Here is an 18,646-nt window from a genome sequence, read left to right as displayed (position 1 = left end):
CCCATTGTTATAAACTTGTATAGTTAATTCCTATTGTTATAAACTTCTATGTTAATTTTGGGGTAGAGTTACAATGTACTAATTAAAATGCATTATGAGATAATGAACTACATCTACTCTATATCCACGAAACTATCAAATATTTTATTATAAACAAGAAACACCGTAAACAATAATGTTAATTCCTCTGCATTTAAGATATCCAACATTTCCTTTAGTTACCCATGCAAACTGACAAAGAAAATGGCATAAAGTCATAGCTTACAACTGTGCACTGAGTGGTCCGACAACTTGACCAATCAGAGCAAAGCACGGATAGTCAAAACACGGAATTCTGGCAGCCCTGACTAATACTCTGACGTCAATCTTGGCTTGTTTATGTTTGTCTGCTGAGCTCTCAATAAAGAGCAAACTTGGTTCCTGTTTTTCACTCCGCTACCTCAGCCTCAGCAACAGGTGTTCTGACACAGAGCGAGCATTTGCTCTTAGCCTTTATTTCAAAAGTGCAAGGGCCTATGATTTATTATAAAAAAATCTTTGTTCTGCCATCACAGAGAATGCTGAGGTATTGGCTACAGAGAATGAATTTTAATGCAGGTTGGAATGACTATGTTTTTCAGGTTTTAAAGAAAAACGCTGAGACAATGAACTGCTAAGATAAAGTGTGTGGTGTGGCATTTGATGCTATGTCTGTAAAACAAGGCATATATTATAATATCAGTTGGGACAACATAGATGGGTTTAAAAATTTAGGGGAATATGGAAAATCCAACAAAGTTGCTACAAATGTTATGGTGTTCATGGCAAAAGGTTTAAAAAAGAAATGGAAACAGATTTTAGTTTTTTTTTCATACTAGTATAAATTGAGAAACATTAGCAAAGATGATTCTTGATTGTTTAACCTAATTAAAAACTGCAGGACTAATGCCAAAATTTCTAGTGTGTGATCAGGATTCAATCAATAGGAGTACTTATAAGAAATTAAATGTAACACCAAATTCCCCATTTATCATGCATGATAATGAGAAAGATAATTTTTTTATGACACACCGCATCTCCTAAAGAATGTTAGGAACAATATCATGAAGCAAGATATTGAGGTAAATGGACAAATTATAAGGTGGAAATATAGAAGAATTTTACCTAAGAGATAGAAAAATGAATTTGTGTCTCGCCCCAAAATTAACAGATAAGCATATTTTCTGGAACATTTTTGATAAAATGCGTGTCTCTTTTGCCAGTCAGGTATTTAGCAGAAGTGTTGCAGCAGGAATTTATACTTATGCACATCTGGGTGCTTTACCTGACGAAGCCAATGCAACTGCTGAATTTATTAATAACATGGATAATTTATTTGATACTTTTAATAGTGCTCAACTACATAGTAAATGAGCAATAAATGGAGAGAATACACAAATTAGTAATTTGCAGCGCTTAAGCACATGGGTTTCATCATGGAAAGTTAAAAGATCACTTCCATGCATATAAGGGTGGAAATTAAATATTTGCAGTTTAATATCATTATGGGAAGATGTTAAGTTAAATAATAATTTTCAATATTTGATCACAAACTGAATTAATCAAGATGCACTTGAAAACCTATTTAGCTCAATTAGAAATGCTGGTGGAAACTCGGACACACTAACTGTCCCTAAATTTGTAACATTTTTAAAAGCATCTATGAATAGGAATTTTATGGAGAAATCTATAAATAGGAACTGTTTAGAAGATGGTAGTGAAATTTTGAAGTATTTCAGAAATGGAAAAAGTACCAATAATGATTTAAATCTAAACTCTTCACCAGATAAAAATGATGACTTAGATAATGTACCAAAAAATGTGTATATTCAAGAGCATATGTCTGGGGACAACAGTGAGGGAAACACTGATCTTGCAACATATTTTTCCACTTTTAATCCAGAAGAAATGGACAGTGAACTTGCAAAATACTTTGCATCATTTAATCCAGAAGAGGTTAGTTCTAGTAATAATAACATTAGTTGTAATCAGTGTGAGATAGAAAATAATATAGTTACATACATAACTGGTTATACATGTCATAAATGTTTAAAAAATCACAATTGCAATGACTGTAATGAGGTTTTTCAAATATCTGAATCTGATTCAGAACAAAATTATATGTATACACATTTAAAGGATGCAGGTGAGGGAAGGTATTCATATTATGCTAATAATACCATCATTAATTATATTAAACAAATTGAGACAGCGTTTGTTGAAAATATTGAAAAACTCATGAAGGAAATTTGAAGAGAAAGCATTTTAATGTAATAAATGCAAAAGATATTATCCTTTTAAATCTGTGTGATGATTTGAAAAATATGATAGTTTGCATTTACATTAAAATGCAGCTATATTATTTTACAAAGTTTTATAACAGGAAACTAAACAACAAAAGAAAATGTAATGACAGTGGATATGATGGAGGAAAAAACAAAACAAAAAAAAAAAAAAAAAAAAAAAAAAAAAAAAAAAAAAAAAAAAAAAAAAAAAAAAAAAAAAAAAAAAAAAAAAAAAAAAAGGAAAATAATCAAAATTACGTATCAGTAATGCGGTATGATTTGAATTCAATGACTTTTGTATTTACAGAAAGGGATGTCATCAAAGATAAAAAGAATTTGGTATGTATTCTCTGGATTAGTATGCATATTTGAAAAAAAAAAAAAAAAAAATTCCAGTGTTTGTCTTGCATGATATCTTGTTTTATGTTCTGTTTTTCTTTTATGTACATATCTGATTGTTGACTTATATAGTTTTTGAGTGCACTATATTTTCTTATCTGTTTGTTTGCTTTGAGCATGATTATTTTGTATTATACTTTTATCATTTGGCATGATATATATATATATATATATATATATATATATATATATATATATATATATATATATATATATACACACACTGTGTATATAATTTTCTACTTGTTTTCTTTATTACAATTTTTTTTTATTCTTATTTGTATTTTCCTTTTGTTTGTTTTCTATCTTTTCTGTGTCTGTATTCTAGGGTATTGGCTGCACATTCTTGTGGCAAAGTGGCATGCATTTGGCACCCCTACGGACCAGAGCTACACATCATTTTGGCTGTGATAGAGGAAAACTTTGTTCATAGAGAAATGATGACACTTTTATACTACGACTGTCCCCCCGTTATGGTGTCCCCCAACACATTGTTCCTGTCCTGTACAATTTCTCTGAATATTCATTTCCTTTTTCGCCTTACCTTCCCTGTGGTGGGGGGAAAAGAATACTGCCACCAAGTATTTCCACTTGGATTGTAAGAGGCAAGAAGAAAGGGACAGGGATTGGGACTAGGCATCCTTCTCCTTGTAACCCCACAGGGGACATTCCTAAAAGAAAAAGCAAAGGCATAAGAGGGTCTGGGAATTTTCCGACCAGCACCCTAAGGTTTGGGTCTTCTAATGTGCGTGGATGTGGTACAGATGAGAGTAAAAGGGAAGAGATAGGTAGTATGTTTGTGAGAAGAAAGATGGATGTGTTGGCTTTGAGTGAAACTAAGCTGAAAGGGAAGGGTGAGTGTAAGTTTGGGAGTGTAAGTGGGAGGTTATCAGGAGTGAAGTGAGGGCGAGGGAGGGAAGGGGTGGCTATACTAGTAAGTGAAGAGATAGGTAAGCATGTAGTGGAGTGGAAGGAGGTTTCCTCAAGGATAATGTGGATGAAGGTGGAACTGGGAGAGGAGATGTGGGTTTTTGTAAGTGCATATGGGCCTGGCAGTGAGAAGAGCATAGAAGAAAGGGAGGCTTTTTGGATAGATTTAAATGAGTGCATAGAGGATTTAGGGAGAAATATCAATGTAATAGTACTGGGAGACCTTGATGCTAGGGTAGGAAATTATCCAATTGATGGAGTGGTTGGAATATGTGGCGTTCCAGGTAAGAATCGTAGTGGAGAGTTGATGGTGGAAATGTGTCTAGAAAGAGAGTTGATGATAGCAACTACAGTGTTTCGGAAGAAAGTCATAAGTACACATGGGAGAGGGTGGTGGAGGGAAGGGTGGTAGATAGAGCGTTAATGGACTATGTAGTGGTAAATAGGATTATGATAGGAAGAGTTAAGGATGTACATGTGCTAAGGGGAGAGGGTGGGGGAATATCAGATCTTTTTCTGGTGGAAGGTAAGTTGAGAGTGGAGGGTAGATGAAGGAGGAGGAAAGGGACAAAAGGTAGGGAGGTGCTTAGAGTGAACTCTTTCAATGAAAAGGAAAAGGAGGAGTACAAGAGGAGGCTGAGGGAGGAGTGGGAGGGAGTGAAGGATAGAGTAGAGCTAGGTGTGGAGGAATGGGGATGGTTCAAGGAGGGAGTCACAAAGTGTGCAAAGATGGTGTGTGGAACAAGGACAGGAGGAAATAGAAGGAAGGGTAGTGAATGGTGGGATGAGGAAACAAAGAAGGTTGTAGAAGAGAAGAAGCGAGCTTTCACAGATTGGTTACAAAATAGGACAAGGGAGTCATATGAGAGGTACAAAGAAAAGAGAAGTAAAGCAAAAGGTAAAGGGGGCAAAGAGGAGAGCAGATGTGAAATGGGGTAAGAGTGTGACAGAAAATCTTGAAAGTAATAAAAAGATGTTTTGGAAAGAAATTAAGAGAGGAAGAGGAGGCGAATCAATTAGAGAAGAAAAGGTAAAAGGTACAGATGGAGAGATGATAATGGAGAAGGCAGTACGGGGAAGATGGGCACAATATTTTAGGGAGTTGCTAAATGTGAAAGATAGGGAGGGAAAGATAGCTGCAGTGGGAAATGCTAAGAAAATGTCCATGATGAGTGAGGAAAATGGAGGAGAAATAAGGAAGGATGAAGTGAAGGCAGTTGTTAAGATGATGAAAGCAGGTAAGGCACCTGGTCTGGATGGATGCCATGCAGAATGTCTATAGAAAAGGAGGTACAGTGATGGTGGACTGGTTGGTGAGGTTATTCAATGTTTGCTGGAGAGAGGGTAGAGTGCTTATGGGAGGATCTTGATTGAGAGGATTAGGAGAGGAACAGAGGGAGTGATTGGTGAGGAACAGTGTGGATTTAGGACGGGAAGAGGTTGTTGTAGATCAGATCTTTGTGGTAAGACAGATATGTGAGAAAGCTATAGGAAAGGGGAGGGATGTTTTTTGGGCTTTTATGGATCTGGAAAAGGCTTATGATAGGGTAGACAGAAAGGCACTGTGGGAGGTTATGCAGATATATGGGATAGGAGGAAAGCTTCTCGGAGCTGTCAAGAGTTTTTATGAGAGTAGTAGAGCTTGTGTCAGGATTAGAAATGGAGAGGGTGAGTGGTTCGAGGTAAAGGTGGGACTTGATCAAGGATGCGTTATGTCGCCCTGGCTGTTCAACTTATACATGGATGGGGTAGTGCGAGAGGTAAATGCATGGGTAGTGGGTCAGGGATTGGAGATGGTTAAAGAAAATGGAGAAAAATGGAAGGTGAGCCAGCTGTTGTTTGCGGACGACACTGCGCTTGTGGTAGGATCGGAGGGATTGAGGAAGTTGGTGACAGAGTTTGGGAGAGTGTGTGATAGAAGAAAGCTGAAGATAAATGTGGGTAAAAGTATAGTGATGAGATGTAGAAGGGGTAAAAATGGCAGTAGTCTGGAAGCGAGTATTAAGGGAGAGCGACTGGAGGAAGTGGATAGTTTTAGATACTTGGGTGTAAATGTGGCAGGAAAAGGTGGAGGTAGAATGTAGATTGAGAGAAGCGAGTAAATGCCTTAGTGGATTAAAAAGTGTAATGAGGAATAGACATTTGGGAATGGATGCTAAGAGGAGACTATATGAAGGAGTGATTGTGCCAACAGCACTGTATGGGGCAGAAACATGGAACATAAGAGAGGAAGAGAGAAGGAGTTTGAATGTGTTTGAGATGAGGTGTCCGAGAAGTATGATGGGGGTTACTAGGCTGGATAGAGTGAGAAATGAGGTGAGGGGGAGAACAGGGGGTGGAAAGGGGGTTGGGAGATAGGGTTGATGAAAGAGTATTAGGATGGTTTGGACACATGGAAAGAATGAGTGAAGAAAGACTAGTAAAAGAGGTATAGAAGGCAGATGTGGAGGGAGTGAACATGAAGGGACGTCCTAGGATGAGGTGGATGGATGGGGTGAAGGGGGCTTTGGGGAAGAGGGTAATGTCTGTTGAGGAAGGACGGAAAAGGACAGAAGACAGGGGTGAAAGGAGAATGGTTGTATATGGATGATGTTGTGATGCATGAGGTGGAATGGGTGGGGGGTGGGGGGTGAGGTAGTATGTGTGAGCAAATTTTTTACGCAGCCCGAAGGGATTTCTCCCCGTCTTCTCCAATATGCATGGGGAGACGGAGGGGGGGGTCGCCGATTTAATGAAGCGGCCTTGCTGTGGATGTGCTGGTCTTGCGACACTGCTTCTGACCAAGGGCAGTGGACAAGGTGCAGGGATGACCTGTCATCCAGGAGGTGCTAAGATGAGAGGGAGGGAGGAGGGGTGTGGAGTGTATTCAGGGATGGAATGGGTGGGAATGATTTTATGCCTTTTCCTTTTTGGCTACCTCCCTTGTAAGGGGGAAAAAGCCTTGGTATATGTATGTATGTATGGTTTTTAACTTATCTTTCTAATTGTGTATTCGTTTTAGATAAAGGTGCATGATGCATTTCTTATGTCTATGTCTTGCATGTAAATATTATTCATGTCAGAGCATTCTGAGAACATGAATAAAGCATAAAGCTGAGGAAAAATCAAAGTGTTTTCTTAACTATCCACATTGCAGTTATTTTAACTTTCTTTAAAAGAGATTGAATCTTTATTTTATCTGATAGAAGAAAATAAGCCAAGGACTAAGTATAATTATATAATTAAAGACCATTAAAGAAAACAATAATAATTGAAAAAATATCTATCTAGTGAACATCATCAAAAAAATAAGTAAGAAAAAATACAAACATGTCATCAGCATACACTTCTTTCAAGTTGAAATTAGATTTTATACTAATAAAATTATATCAAAAGATATCAAGAAAAAGTTATCACAAGACTACGAATAAGTAATGCAAAAAGATATAATAGTTGGCCCTGAAAATATTGTAGTATTTTGTCAAGCCAATAGGTGGCGGTAGTGTAGCGGCTGCCATTTTTTTTTTTCATCAATATAGTATTGGAGCTTTCCTATCTTTCCCTACATAGCCTTTGCTCTTCACGCAACGGTGAATGAGTCTATACGATTGTCCAGACCCTGCTTAGACCTATTACACGGGTCAATTAAAAAATGACTGCCATCACTCAGGTTGTTACCTTTTCCCCTTGATATCGCAGTGAGCCAGATTAGCTAGGACTTAGTTTTGTAGTGCCCATCCAAGTGTGCGCGGAGTGTTGTAGCATTGGGGCTTAGGATTAGCTTAATATTTCAAAACTGTTTAGTGATCTGTGAACTGGTCTTACGTCTGTTCAATCCCGTTAAAACTATCGAACTAGATTCTTTTGTGTAATGTATGTTGATCAGAAGTCAGATGTATTATGTAAAATCATGTCTGTTTAATTGTAATCGTGTATACTATTTGTTATATTATTTTCATGTCACTCTTACTTGTATTTTCATACTTCTAAATTTATTTAATTATATTTCTCAAGTTAAGATAGTTTGATTGGTAAATTTTTAGTTTCGACCATGGGCACAATATAGCAATAGAAGATTCATTATTAATTTTGTAAATTATAATGTATCAACGTAATATGCAATTTTGTGAGCGGAAATAAAAAATAAAAAAGGTGCTAAAACAGATTTTGTAAGTAACAAAGTCGTGTCGGATGAATGGTACGCCATGTTTGTTATGATGGATGCCAACGTCGAAGAAATGAAAGGATGATAAATTCGTGTAACCTAAACTAACCTAACCTGTGTTTAATAAACCATTACCTGCAAATTAAATGTCATTCGGCTCGTCCTCGTTGTCGTCGTCGTGAGAGACGTTGGTGGGCTTTTCAACCACTCTCTCAGCTTGCGGGGTATACAAAGTTCTTGCAGCTTGAAGGAATGCTTGTATCTCCGCTCCATAACATTCCTTCAAGAAAATGTACCTGGCGAGTTACTGTCGGAAGTACTGAGGCCGTCAATTGACAGACGACAAGATGGCGTCCCAATCCTATGCTACCGACTTCGTTCATTAGCATATTTGCTTGTCGCAAGGTATTTTTTATTTTCATTTCCGCCCACAAAACTGCATATTACGTTGATACATTTTAATTTAACAAAATTAATAATTAATTTTGTATTGCTATATTGCACCCATGGTCGAAACTAAAAAAAAAATGCATCTTCAATCATTTCAATGTCATCATTACCTAAAGCAGCCCATACATGATCAATTATATTGCGCAATTTCATTGTCAATACTCTGAATTGACAATTAAATTGACCGTGTATGGGCGATATATCGCTCATACACGGTCAAATTGACCGTGTATGGGCGATGTATTGCCCATACACGGTCAATTTAATTGTCAATTCAGAGTATTGACAATGAATTTGTGCAATATAATTGATCGTGTATGGGCCACTTAACATACTCCCCCAAAAAGCACAAATCCTTATTGCTTTAAATATCTTAAACTATGTTACATAAGGATAGGTCAGGATTTATTAGTATAGTTCCTCTTTACAAGGGAAAAGGGGACAAGTGTGAATGTAGTAGTTTCAGAGGGATTAGCCTGTTAAGTGTAGTAGGGAAGGCTTATGGGAGGATCTTGATTGAGAGGATTAGGAGAGGAACAGAAGGAGTAATTGGTGAGGAGCAGTGTGGATTTAGGACAGGTAGAGGTTGTGTAGATCAGATCTTTGTGGTAAGACAGATATGTGAGAAAGCTATAGGAAAGGGGAAGGATGTTTTTTGGGCTTTTATGGATCTGGAAAAGGCTTATGATAGGGTAGACAGAAAGGCACTGTGGGAGGTTATGCAGATTTATGGGATAGGAGGAAAGCTTCTCGGAGCTGTCAAGAGTTTTTATGAGAGTAGTAGAGCTTGTGTCAGGATTAGAAATGGAGAGGGTGAGTGGTTCGAGGTAAAGGTGGGACTTGATCAAGGATGCGTTATGTCGCCCTGGCTGTTCAACTTATACATGGATGGGGTAGTGCGAGAGGTAAATGCAAGGGTAGTGGGTCAGGGATTGGAGATGGTTAAAGAAAATGGAGAAAAATGGAAGGTGAGCCAGCTGTTGTTTGCGGACGACACTGCGCTTGTGGTAGGATCGGAGGGATTGAGGAAGTTGGTGACAGAGTTTGGGAGAGTGTGTGATAGAAGAAAGCTGAAGATAAATGTGGGTAAAAGTATAGTGATGAGATGTAGAAGGGGTAAAAATGGCAGTAGTCTGGAAGCGAGTATTAAGGGAGAGCGACTGGAGGAAGTGGATAGTTTTAGATACTTGGGTGTAAATGTGGCAGGAAAAGGTGGAGGTAGAATGTAGATTGAGAGAAGCGAGTAAATGCCTTAGTGGATTAAAAAGTGTAATGAGGAATAGACATTTGGGAATGGATGCTAAGAGGAGACTATATGAAGGAGTGATTGTGCCAACAGCACTGTATGGGGCAGAAACATGGAACATAAGAGAGGAAGAGAGAAGGAGTTTGAATGTGTTTGAGATGAGGTGTCTGAGAAGTATGATGGGGGTTACTAGGCTGGATAGAGTGAGAAATGAGGTGAGGGGGAGAACAGGGGGTGGAAAGGGGGTTGGGAGATAGGGTTGATGAAAGAGTATTAGGATGGTTTGGACACATGGAAAGAATGAGTGAAGAAAGACTAGTAAAAGAGGTATAGAAGGCAGATGTGGAGGGAGTGAACATGAAGGGACGTCCTAGGATGAGGTGGATGGATGGGGTGAAGGGGGCTTTGGGGAAGAGGGTAATGTCTGTTGAGGAAGGACGGAAAAGGACAGAAGACAGGGGTGAAAGGAGAATGGTTGTATATGGATGATGTTGTGATGCATGAGGTGGAATGGGTGGGGGGTGGGGGGTGAGGTAGTATGTGTGAGCAAATTTTTTACGCAGCCCGAAGGGATTTCTCCCCGTCTTCTCCAATATGCATGGGGAGACGTAGGGGGGGGGGTCGCCGATTTAATGAAGCGGCCTTGCTGTGGATGTGCTGGTCTTGCGACACTGCTTCTGACCAAGGGCAGTGGACAAGGTGCAGGGATGACCTGTCATCCAGGAGGTGCTAAGATGAGAGGGAGGGAGGAGGGGTGTGGAGTGTATTCAGGGATGGAATGGGTGGGAATGATTTTATGCCTTTTCCTTTTTGGCTACCTCCCTTGTAAGGGGGAAAAAGCCTTGGTATATGTATGTATGTATGGTTTTTAACTTATCTTTCTAATTGTGTATTCGTTTTAGATAAAGGTGCATGATGCATTTCTTATGTCTATGTCTTGCATGTAAATATTATTCATGTCAGAGCATTCTGAGAACATGAATAAAGCATAAAGCTGAGGAAAAATCAAAGTGTTTTCTTAACTATCCACATTGCAGTTATTTTAACTTTCTTTAAAAGAGATTGAATCTTTATTTTATCTGATAGAAGAAAATAAGCCAAGGACTAAGTATAATTATATAATTAAAGACCATTAAAGAAAACAATAATAATTGAAAAAATATCTATCTAGTGAACATCATCAAAAAAATAAGTAAGAAAAAATACAAACATGTCATCAGCATACACTTCTTTCAAGTTGAAATTAGATTTTATACTAATAAAATTATATCAAAAGATATCAAGAAAAAGTTATCACAAGACTACGAATAAGTAATGCAAAAAGATATAATAGTTGGCCCTGAAAATATTGTAGTATTTTGTCAAGCCAATAGGTGGCGGTAGTGTAGCGGCTGCCATTTTTTTTTTTATCAATATAGTATTGGAGCTTTCCTATCTTTCCCTACATAGCCTTTGCTCGTCATGCAACGGTGAATGAGTCTATACGATTGTCCAGACCCTGCTTAGACCTATTACACGGGTCAATTAAAAAATGACTGCCATCACTCAGGTTGTTACCTTTTCCCCTTGATATCGCAGTGAGCCAGATTAGCTAGGACTTAGTTTTGTAGTGCCCATCCAAGTGTGCGCGGAGTGTTGTAGCATTGGGGCTTAGGATTAGCTTAATATTTCAAAACTGTTTAGTGATCTGTGAACTGGTCTTACGTCTGTTCAATCCCGTTAAAACTATCGAACTAGATTCTTTTGTGTAATGTATGTTGATCAGAAGTCAGATGTATTATGTAAAATCATGTCTGTTTAATTGTAATCGTGTATACTATTTGTTATATTATTTTCATGTCACTCTTACTTGTATTTTCATACTTCTAAATTTATTTAATTATATTTCTTAAGTTAAGATAGTTTGATTGGTAAATTTTTAGTTTCGACCATGGGCACAATATAGCAATAGAAGATTCATTATTAATTTTGTAAATTATAATGTATCAACGTAATATGCAATTTTGTGAGCGGAAATAAAAAATAAAAAAGGTGCTAAAACAGATTTTGTAAGTAACAAAGTCGTGTCGGATGAATGGTACGCCATGTTTGTTATGATGGATGCCGACGTCGAAGAAATGAAAGGATGATAAATTCGTGTAACCTAAACTAACCTAACCTGTGTTTAATAAACCATTACCTGCAAATTAAATGTCATTCGGCTCGTCCTCGTTGTCGTCGTCGTGAGAGACGTTGGTGGGCTTTTCAACCACTCTCTCAGCTTGCGGGGTATACAAAGTTCTTGCAGCTTGAAGGAATGCTTGTATCTCCGCTCCATAACATTCCTTCAAGAAAATGTACCTGGCGAGTTACTGTCGGAAGTACCGAGGCCGTCAATTGACAGACGACAAGATGGCGTCCCAATCCTATGCTACCGACTTCGTTCATTAGCATATTTGCTTGTCGCAAGGTATTTTTTATTTTCATTTCCGCCCACAAAACTGCATATTACGTTGATACATTTTAATTTACAAAATTAATAATTAATTTTGTATTGCTATATTGCACCCATGGTCGAAACTAAAAAAAAAATGCATCTTCAATCATTTCAATGTCATCATTACCTAAAGCAGCCCATACATGATCAATTATATTGCGCAATTTCATTGTCAATACTCTGAATTGACAATTAAATTGACCGTGTATGGGCGATATATCGCTCATACACGGTCAAATTGACCGTGTATGGGCGATGTATTGCCCATACACGGTCAATTTAATTGTCAATTCAGAGTATTGACAATGAATTTGTGCAATATAATTGATCGTGTATGGGCCACTTAACATACTCCCCCAAAAAGCACAAATCCTTATTGCTTTAAATATTTTAAACTATGTTACATAAGGATAGGTCAGGATTTATTAGTATAGTTCCTCTTTACAAGGGAAAAGGGGACAAGTGTGAATGTAGTAGTTTCAGAGGGATTAGCCTGTTAAGTGTAGTAGGGAAGGCTTATGGGAGGATCTTGATTGAGAGGATTAGGAGAGGAACAGAAGGAGTAATTGGTGAGGAGCAGTGTGGATTTAGGACAGGTAGAGGTTGTGTAGATCAGATCTTTGTGGTAAGACAGATATGTGAGAAAGCTATAGGAAAGGGGAAGGATGTTTTTTGGGCTTTTATGGATCTGGAAAAGGCTTATGATAGGGTAGACAGAAAGGCACTGTGGGAGGTTATGCAGATTTATGGGATAGGAGGAAAGCTTCTCGGAGCTGTCAAGAGTTTTTATGAGAGTAGTAGAGCTTGTGTCAGGATTAGAAATGGAGAGAGTGAGTGGTTTGAAGTAAAGGTGGGACTTCGTCAAGGATGCGTTATGTCACCCTGGCTGTTCAACTTATACATGGATGGGGTGGTGCGAGAGGTGAATGCTAGGGTAGTGGGTCAGGGATTGGAGATGGTTAAAGAAAATGGAGAAAAGTGGGAGGTGAGCCAGCTGTTGTTTGCGGACGACACTGCACTTGTGGCAGGGTCGGAGGAGGGATTGAGGAAGCTGGTGGCAGAGTTTGGGAGAGTATGTGATAGAAGAAAGCTAAAGATAAATGTGGGTAAATGTAAGGTGATGAGATGTACAAGGGGTGAAAGTGGCAGTAGACTGGAAGTGAACATTAAGGGAGAGCGACTGGAGGAAGTGGATAGTTTTAGATACTTGGGTGCAAGTGTAGCAGTAAAAGGTGGAGTGAAGGTGGAGGTAGAATGTAGATTGAGAGAAGCGAATAAATGCCTTAGTGGATTAAAGAGTGTAATGAGGAATAGACATTTAGGAATGGATGCGAAGAGGAGACTGTATGAAGGAGTGATTGTGCCAACAGCACTGTATGGGGCAGAAACGTGGAACATAAGAGAAGAAGAGAGAAGGAGTTTGAATGTGTTTGAGATGAGGTGTCTGAGAAGTATGGTGGGGGTTACTAGGCTGGATAGAGTGAGAAATGAGGAGGTGAGGAGGAGAACAGGGGTGAAAAGGGAGCTGGGAGATAGGGTTGATGAAAGAATATTAGGATGGTTTGGACACATGGAAAGAATGAGTGAAGAAAGACTAGTAAAAGAGGTATGGAAGGCAGATGTGGAGGGAGTGAACATGAGGGGACGTCCTAGGATGAGATGGATGGATGGGGTGAAGGGGGCTTTGGGGAAGAGGGGAATGTCTGTTGAGGAAGGAAGGGAGAGGACGGAAGACAGAGGTGAGTGGAGAATGGTTGTATATGGATGATGTTGTGATTGCATGAGGAGGAATGGGCGGGGGTGGGTGGGGGGTTAGGGGGTAGTATGTGTGAGTAAATTTTGTCGCAGCCCGAAGGGATTTCTCCCCTTCCTCTCCTTATATGCAAGGGGGGACGGAGAGGGGGGGTCGCCGATTGAATGAAGCGGCCTTGCTGTGGATATGCTGTGTCTTGGGACACTGATTCTGACCCAGGGCGGTGGGCAAGGTGCGGGGATGGCCCGTCATCCAGGAGGTGCTCAGATGAGAGGGAGGGTGGGAGGGGTGTGGAGTGTATTTAGGGATGAAATGGGTGGGAGTGTTTTTATGCCTTTCCCTTTTTGGCTACCTCCCTTGTAAGGGGGAAAAAGCCTTGGTATTTGTATGTATGTATGTCAATGAAAAATATATTTGTACCAGTTAGGCAGTTACTCAGGTACTGTATTACCCTCTATACTCTTGCTCACCGCTGCATGATATTGTAATCCATTACCATTACAGGAAGAAGCTCAACTACAGTTAGCCCGGGCTATCTATGGAAGTGGCTGTCCACTAAACCTGGTGGATAACAGGCTGTGGGCAAAGTTCTTCATGACTCTGAGGCCATCTTTCAAGATTCCAAGCCGGGACACAATTTCAAACAGTCTTTTGGAAAAGGTCTACCAAGAGTGTTCTGTAACTGCAAAGGAACTAGAAGCATCTGCTTCTAGTGTTGCAGTATTGTGTGATAGTTGGACTAATGCCAGGTAAGAACTGTAAGAATATGTAACATCATTTTCATTGTCACTTATCTTAGATGTTGCCCGATTCTGAGCACTTATATACTGAAGTTCAGCTCCAGACTCCACCTTCCTACAGTTCCTACTCCCATGATCCCATCCCGTCAAATCCTTCTCTTAGAACTGAACATATGATTAATCCTAAATTACTGGTTAGTTACAGGAATGAGGGGATCACAAACTTCATTGTGACAGTACTAAAGCCCATCTTTTGGAGCAGCATTGCAACAGGTTAATTTCAGTTAAATAGTGGTCAAACAAGTCAATTACAAAAACAATCTAAACAATATAATTCAGTATTTCACGCAAGCCTCCTAATCTTCGAAGAGATAATGTTCAAATTAATAGCCAATTCTTTGTATTCCTGTTTCATTTGTATTGTACTTCAGGAATCAGAAATATGCTGCAAAATCTAATTTTAGCTTTATTTTACTTTTAGGTGCAGAAAGCAACACTGGGCAGTATATAGCAGATCTCTTGAAGAAAGTTGTGGATGATATTGGGCCAATGAAAGTGTTGGGGGTCTGCACAGATAATGCCTCTAATATGAAAAAGGCTTGGGAACTGCTGCAGTTGGAGTATCCCCACATAAAACCATACAATTGCATGGCTCACACTCTACACTTAATATTCACAGACATAAAAAAGATCAAGACTGCAGAAAGTATACAGTCCAACTGCATTAAAGTTTGCAAAGCAGTCAAACAATCCCAAAAGCTCACTGCTCTACTGAAACAACAACAGCAGTCACCACAGGGGCACCAACAGACACTAAAATTGCCAGTTAAAACAAGGCAAGAATTACAGTCGAACCTCGAAAGCCCGGACCCTCGTATGACCGGTCGAAATAAACAAAGGGCAAACTTTTCAAGCAAAGTTCCCTATTTGTCCGGTAGGTGGCAGCGACGGCCGTACACGTGTACTCAAACCCGGCCCCGTCAAGCACCAGGGCTGCCGTTTCGTAATATTTTGTACCAAAACGTAGTAAAATAGCGGCATGTGGCAACTGCACAAGGACATGAAATTTTTTCTACATATCAGCGGGCTGTTCAAAACATTCAAAAACTCAAACTTTTGTTTAAAAATCATAGAACTAGTTATCAAATAATAAATGGTACATCAAAATATGACTTTTATTGGTAATTGTGTTACTTATAAAATATTGTACCACAAAAGATACGTTTTTACAGTGTAGAAAAACATTCTACGCTAAAGTTTCAGCTTTCTTTTAGCACCAGGGCTGCCGTTTCGTAGAATTTTGTACCAACACGTAGTAGAATAGCGGCATGTGGCAACTGCACAAGGACATGAGGAATTTTTTTTTACATATCAGCGGGCTGTTAAAAATATTCAAAAGCTCTAACTTTTGTTTAAAAATCATAGAACTAGTTATCAAATAATAAATGGTACATCAAAATATGACTTTTATTGGTAATTGTGTTACTTATAAAATATTATACCCCAAATGATACGTTTTCATAGTGTAGAAAATAATTCTATGCTAAAGTTTCAGCTTTCTTTTAGCGATAATAATATATAAAAAATAATTTTTATATCTTACTGAATATGTTAGGGCATGGGGGCCTTATATACATTCAAGAATAAAAAAAACTAGAACCAACATTTTTTCAAAGTTTGACAAGTTTGCTATGAGTCTGCACACGCCCGAGAAAAATGTATGCCCCGGTATGGCAACACTCCCATTCTACACGGCAGTGTAGAAAACGCGGCAACCCTGGCCGCCACCACTGTCCCGCGTGCATACCTTCGATATTTACAGTGTACGTAATAAAAAATACAGTACAGTACACTATATGTACAGTACATTTACATGCCTGTATTACAGTTATTATTACAGAATTATTAGCATTATAGTATCATTATTACAGTATTGTTATTATTAGTGTTAGAGTATTATTCTTATGTGTTTCTATGCCATATACATTACCTATACGTATACCACTACGAAAATCTACGGGTGTTAGGGAGACATTTTCGATGACCGGACATTTGGCATGACCGGACCGCCCTTCCCCCCCAATTAGTCCGGGCTTTCGAGGTTCGACTGTATTAGTATATTACACATTAGTCATTAAATCATTACTAAAAGTAGCAACTTAGAAAATAGTATTTGAAATCTCATTATCATACCAATAAACTGACTGTGAATTATGAATTTACTGTACATTTAATTTAATGTTTCTCATGGCTGAGCAGTTTGAACTGAATATTCATAACAGTAGCCCGGTGCTAATATTGTTGTCCTCTTTTGTTTCAGATGGGGATCCATTATCCAGTGTCTGAAGAGTGTATGCATCAACAAACATTCTCTTCAGGCTCTTGCAATCAATGATGATGCCAAGCCCTCTTTGGATTCATCCATTAGGAAGCTCCTGCTTTTAAGAAGCATTTTGGGATCGGACTGAGGGTATCCTCAAGCTCCTGAAGCCAGTGGCAGATGCCATCACTGCCATAGGAGATAATAAGAACCTCTCTCTGGTAATGAAAGTGTTCAGCGATTTAGAGCTGTCTTTCGAAGAGAATCTCCCCTCATCTCCAATCCTGGCGAGTGAAAAAGATGCCTTCAGGAAAATAATTCCTGAAAGAAAAAAATTCCTGGTGAAAGGTATTCACCTTGCAGCCAACTCGGTGGATCCTCGTTACTGTGGATCTCACCTTTCAGGCGAAGAAGTATTAAGTACCAGTAGTGATTATTTTTATTTTGTAATATGTTCTTAATACCCCTTAAATCTAGCTAGCCCTTTGGCCCTTCCTTCATTCTACTGCATATACCTACAAGTCTAATTGACCTGAATTCAGCAGATCTAAATTACTAATAGTATTTATTTGAAATTTTACAAGTTGCATAACTTGCACTATTAATTACTGACACTAAAAAACTGTACCAGTTATCAGGTGGATGCAATGCAAGAAAATTCTGAAATTGCAACAACTGTCAGATGTGGATGAGACCCAAATTGTGGCTGACTTGGCAGATTACAAGTCCAAATCAAACTTGTTCTCAAAGCAATTTATCTGGAGCGCTGTACAAAAGACATTACCATCTACTTGGTGGAACGGGATCTGTAGCTCAACTCAGCTGTCCCGTGTTGCCTCAAACATTCTGCAACCGCCCCCATCCAGTGCATCTGTCGAGCGATCCTTTAGCAGACATGCATTGGTACATTCTGCAAGAAGGAATCGTTTGACAACAGACTGAGCTGCCAAGTTAGTGTTTATTGGGCAAAACTTGGCACTGGATAACATGGATGATGCCACTTACCCAGAACCAGAACCAGACTCACAACCATCAACCAACTGGAATACTGCTTCAGGATCAAAATACATCCCTATTCTCCAGCTTGAGTCGGATTCAGAGACATGATTTCCCTGTATGACGATGAAGAGGAGCCTGAAGAGGAACAGCAGCTGTAGAAGCCGCAGGAGTAACCAAGATTGTGCTGTTTGTGCATACTCTATTGATATATAAATAATACAACCTTACTGTATCTCCCATTTTATGTGCATGTTTAACCATTCATTACAAGGCAAATTGGAGTGTTTAATCTTTGAAGAGTATGCTAAGTTAAAAGATAAATTTTGTAAGGTAGCCAGCCAATAGCCATACTGGCCCATATGCAGCCACTATCTGAGTTACGACCTAGATAGGTTCCGACCAACCAGTCGTAAGTCGGATCCTATTCAAAATGGCCGACACGAGGGTTCTACTCTAGGGTACATATCAATCTGTTGTGTTTTTAAGTAACTTTTTCTATTGAATACTATTAAATACAAGCTGTTTACTGTTTATTTATCAATGCTTTTTAGTTTCATTTTTATAATTTTTTTCTATTTTTTTTTTACGTTTTAATACTGTACAGTACTGTATTTCAGTATATATATGTATGCAGGTACTGTATGTATATACTATACCTGTATACACACACACACACACGTATTAAATATAACCTTGTTTACCATTTTTAAGTTTGTTAAATTGTAGTTTCATTTTAATAATTTTTTCTTAATTCTTCAATTGTTGTATGTACTTTAAATATATGTGAATTTTAAGATCTATTTTTCTCATCCATTTCAATCCATTCTAAGTGTGAGATATAGGCACAGCAACGACTGCAACAGCACTGTAGGAGAGAAGCCAAACA

General features: G+C 38.7%; 1 pseudogene; it reads left to right on the top strand.

Moving 5' to 3' along the window:
* The first annotated feature begins 1,241 nt into the window (after positions 1-1,241).
* LOC143022826 (uncharacterized) lies at positions 1,242-17,868 on the top strand (annotated as a pseudogene).
* Positions 17,869-18,646: the final 778 nt, after the last annotated feature.

Source organism: Oratosquilla oratoria, unplaced genomic scaffold (assembly GCF_046742065.1).
Source record: "Oratosquilla oratoria isolate Oo_2021 unplaced genomic scaffold, ASM4674206v1 SCAFFOLD192, whole genome shotgun sequence".
NCBI lineage: Eukaryota > Metazoa > Arthropoda > Malacostraca > Stomatopoda > Squillidae > Oratosquilla > Oratosquilla oratoria.
This window is presented reverse-complemented; position numbering and strand designations above follow the sequence as displayed.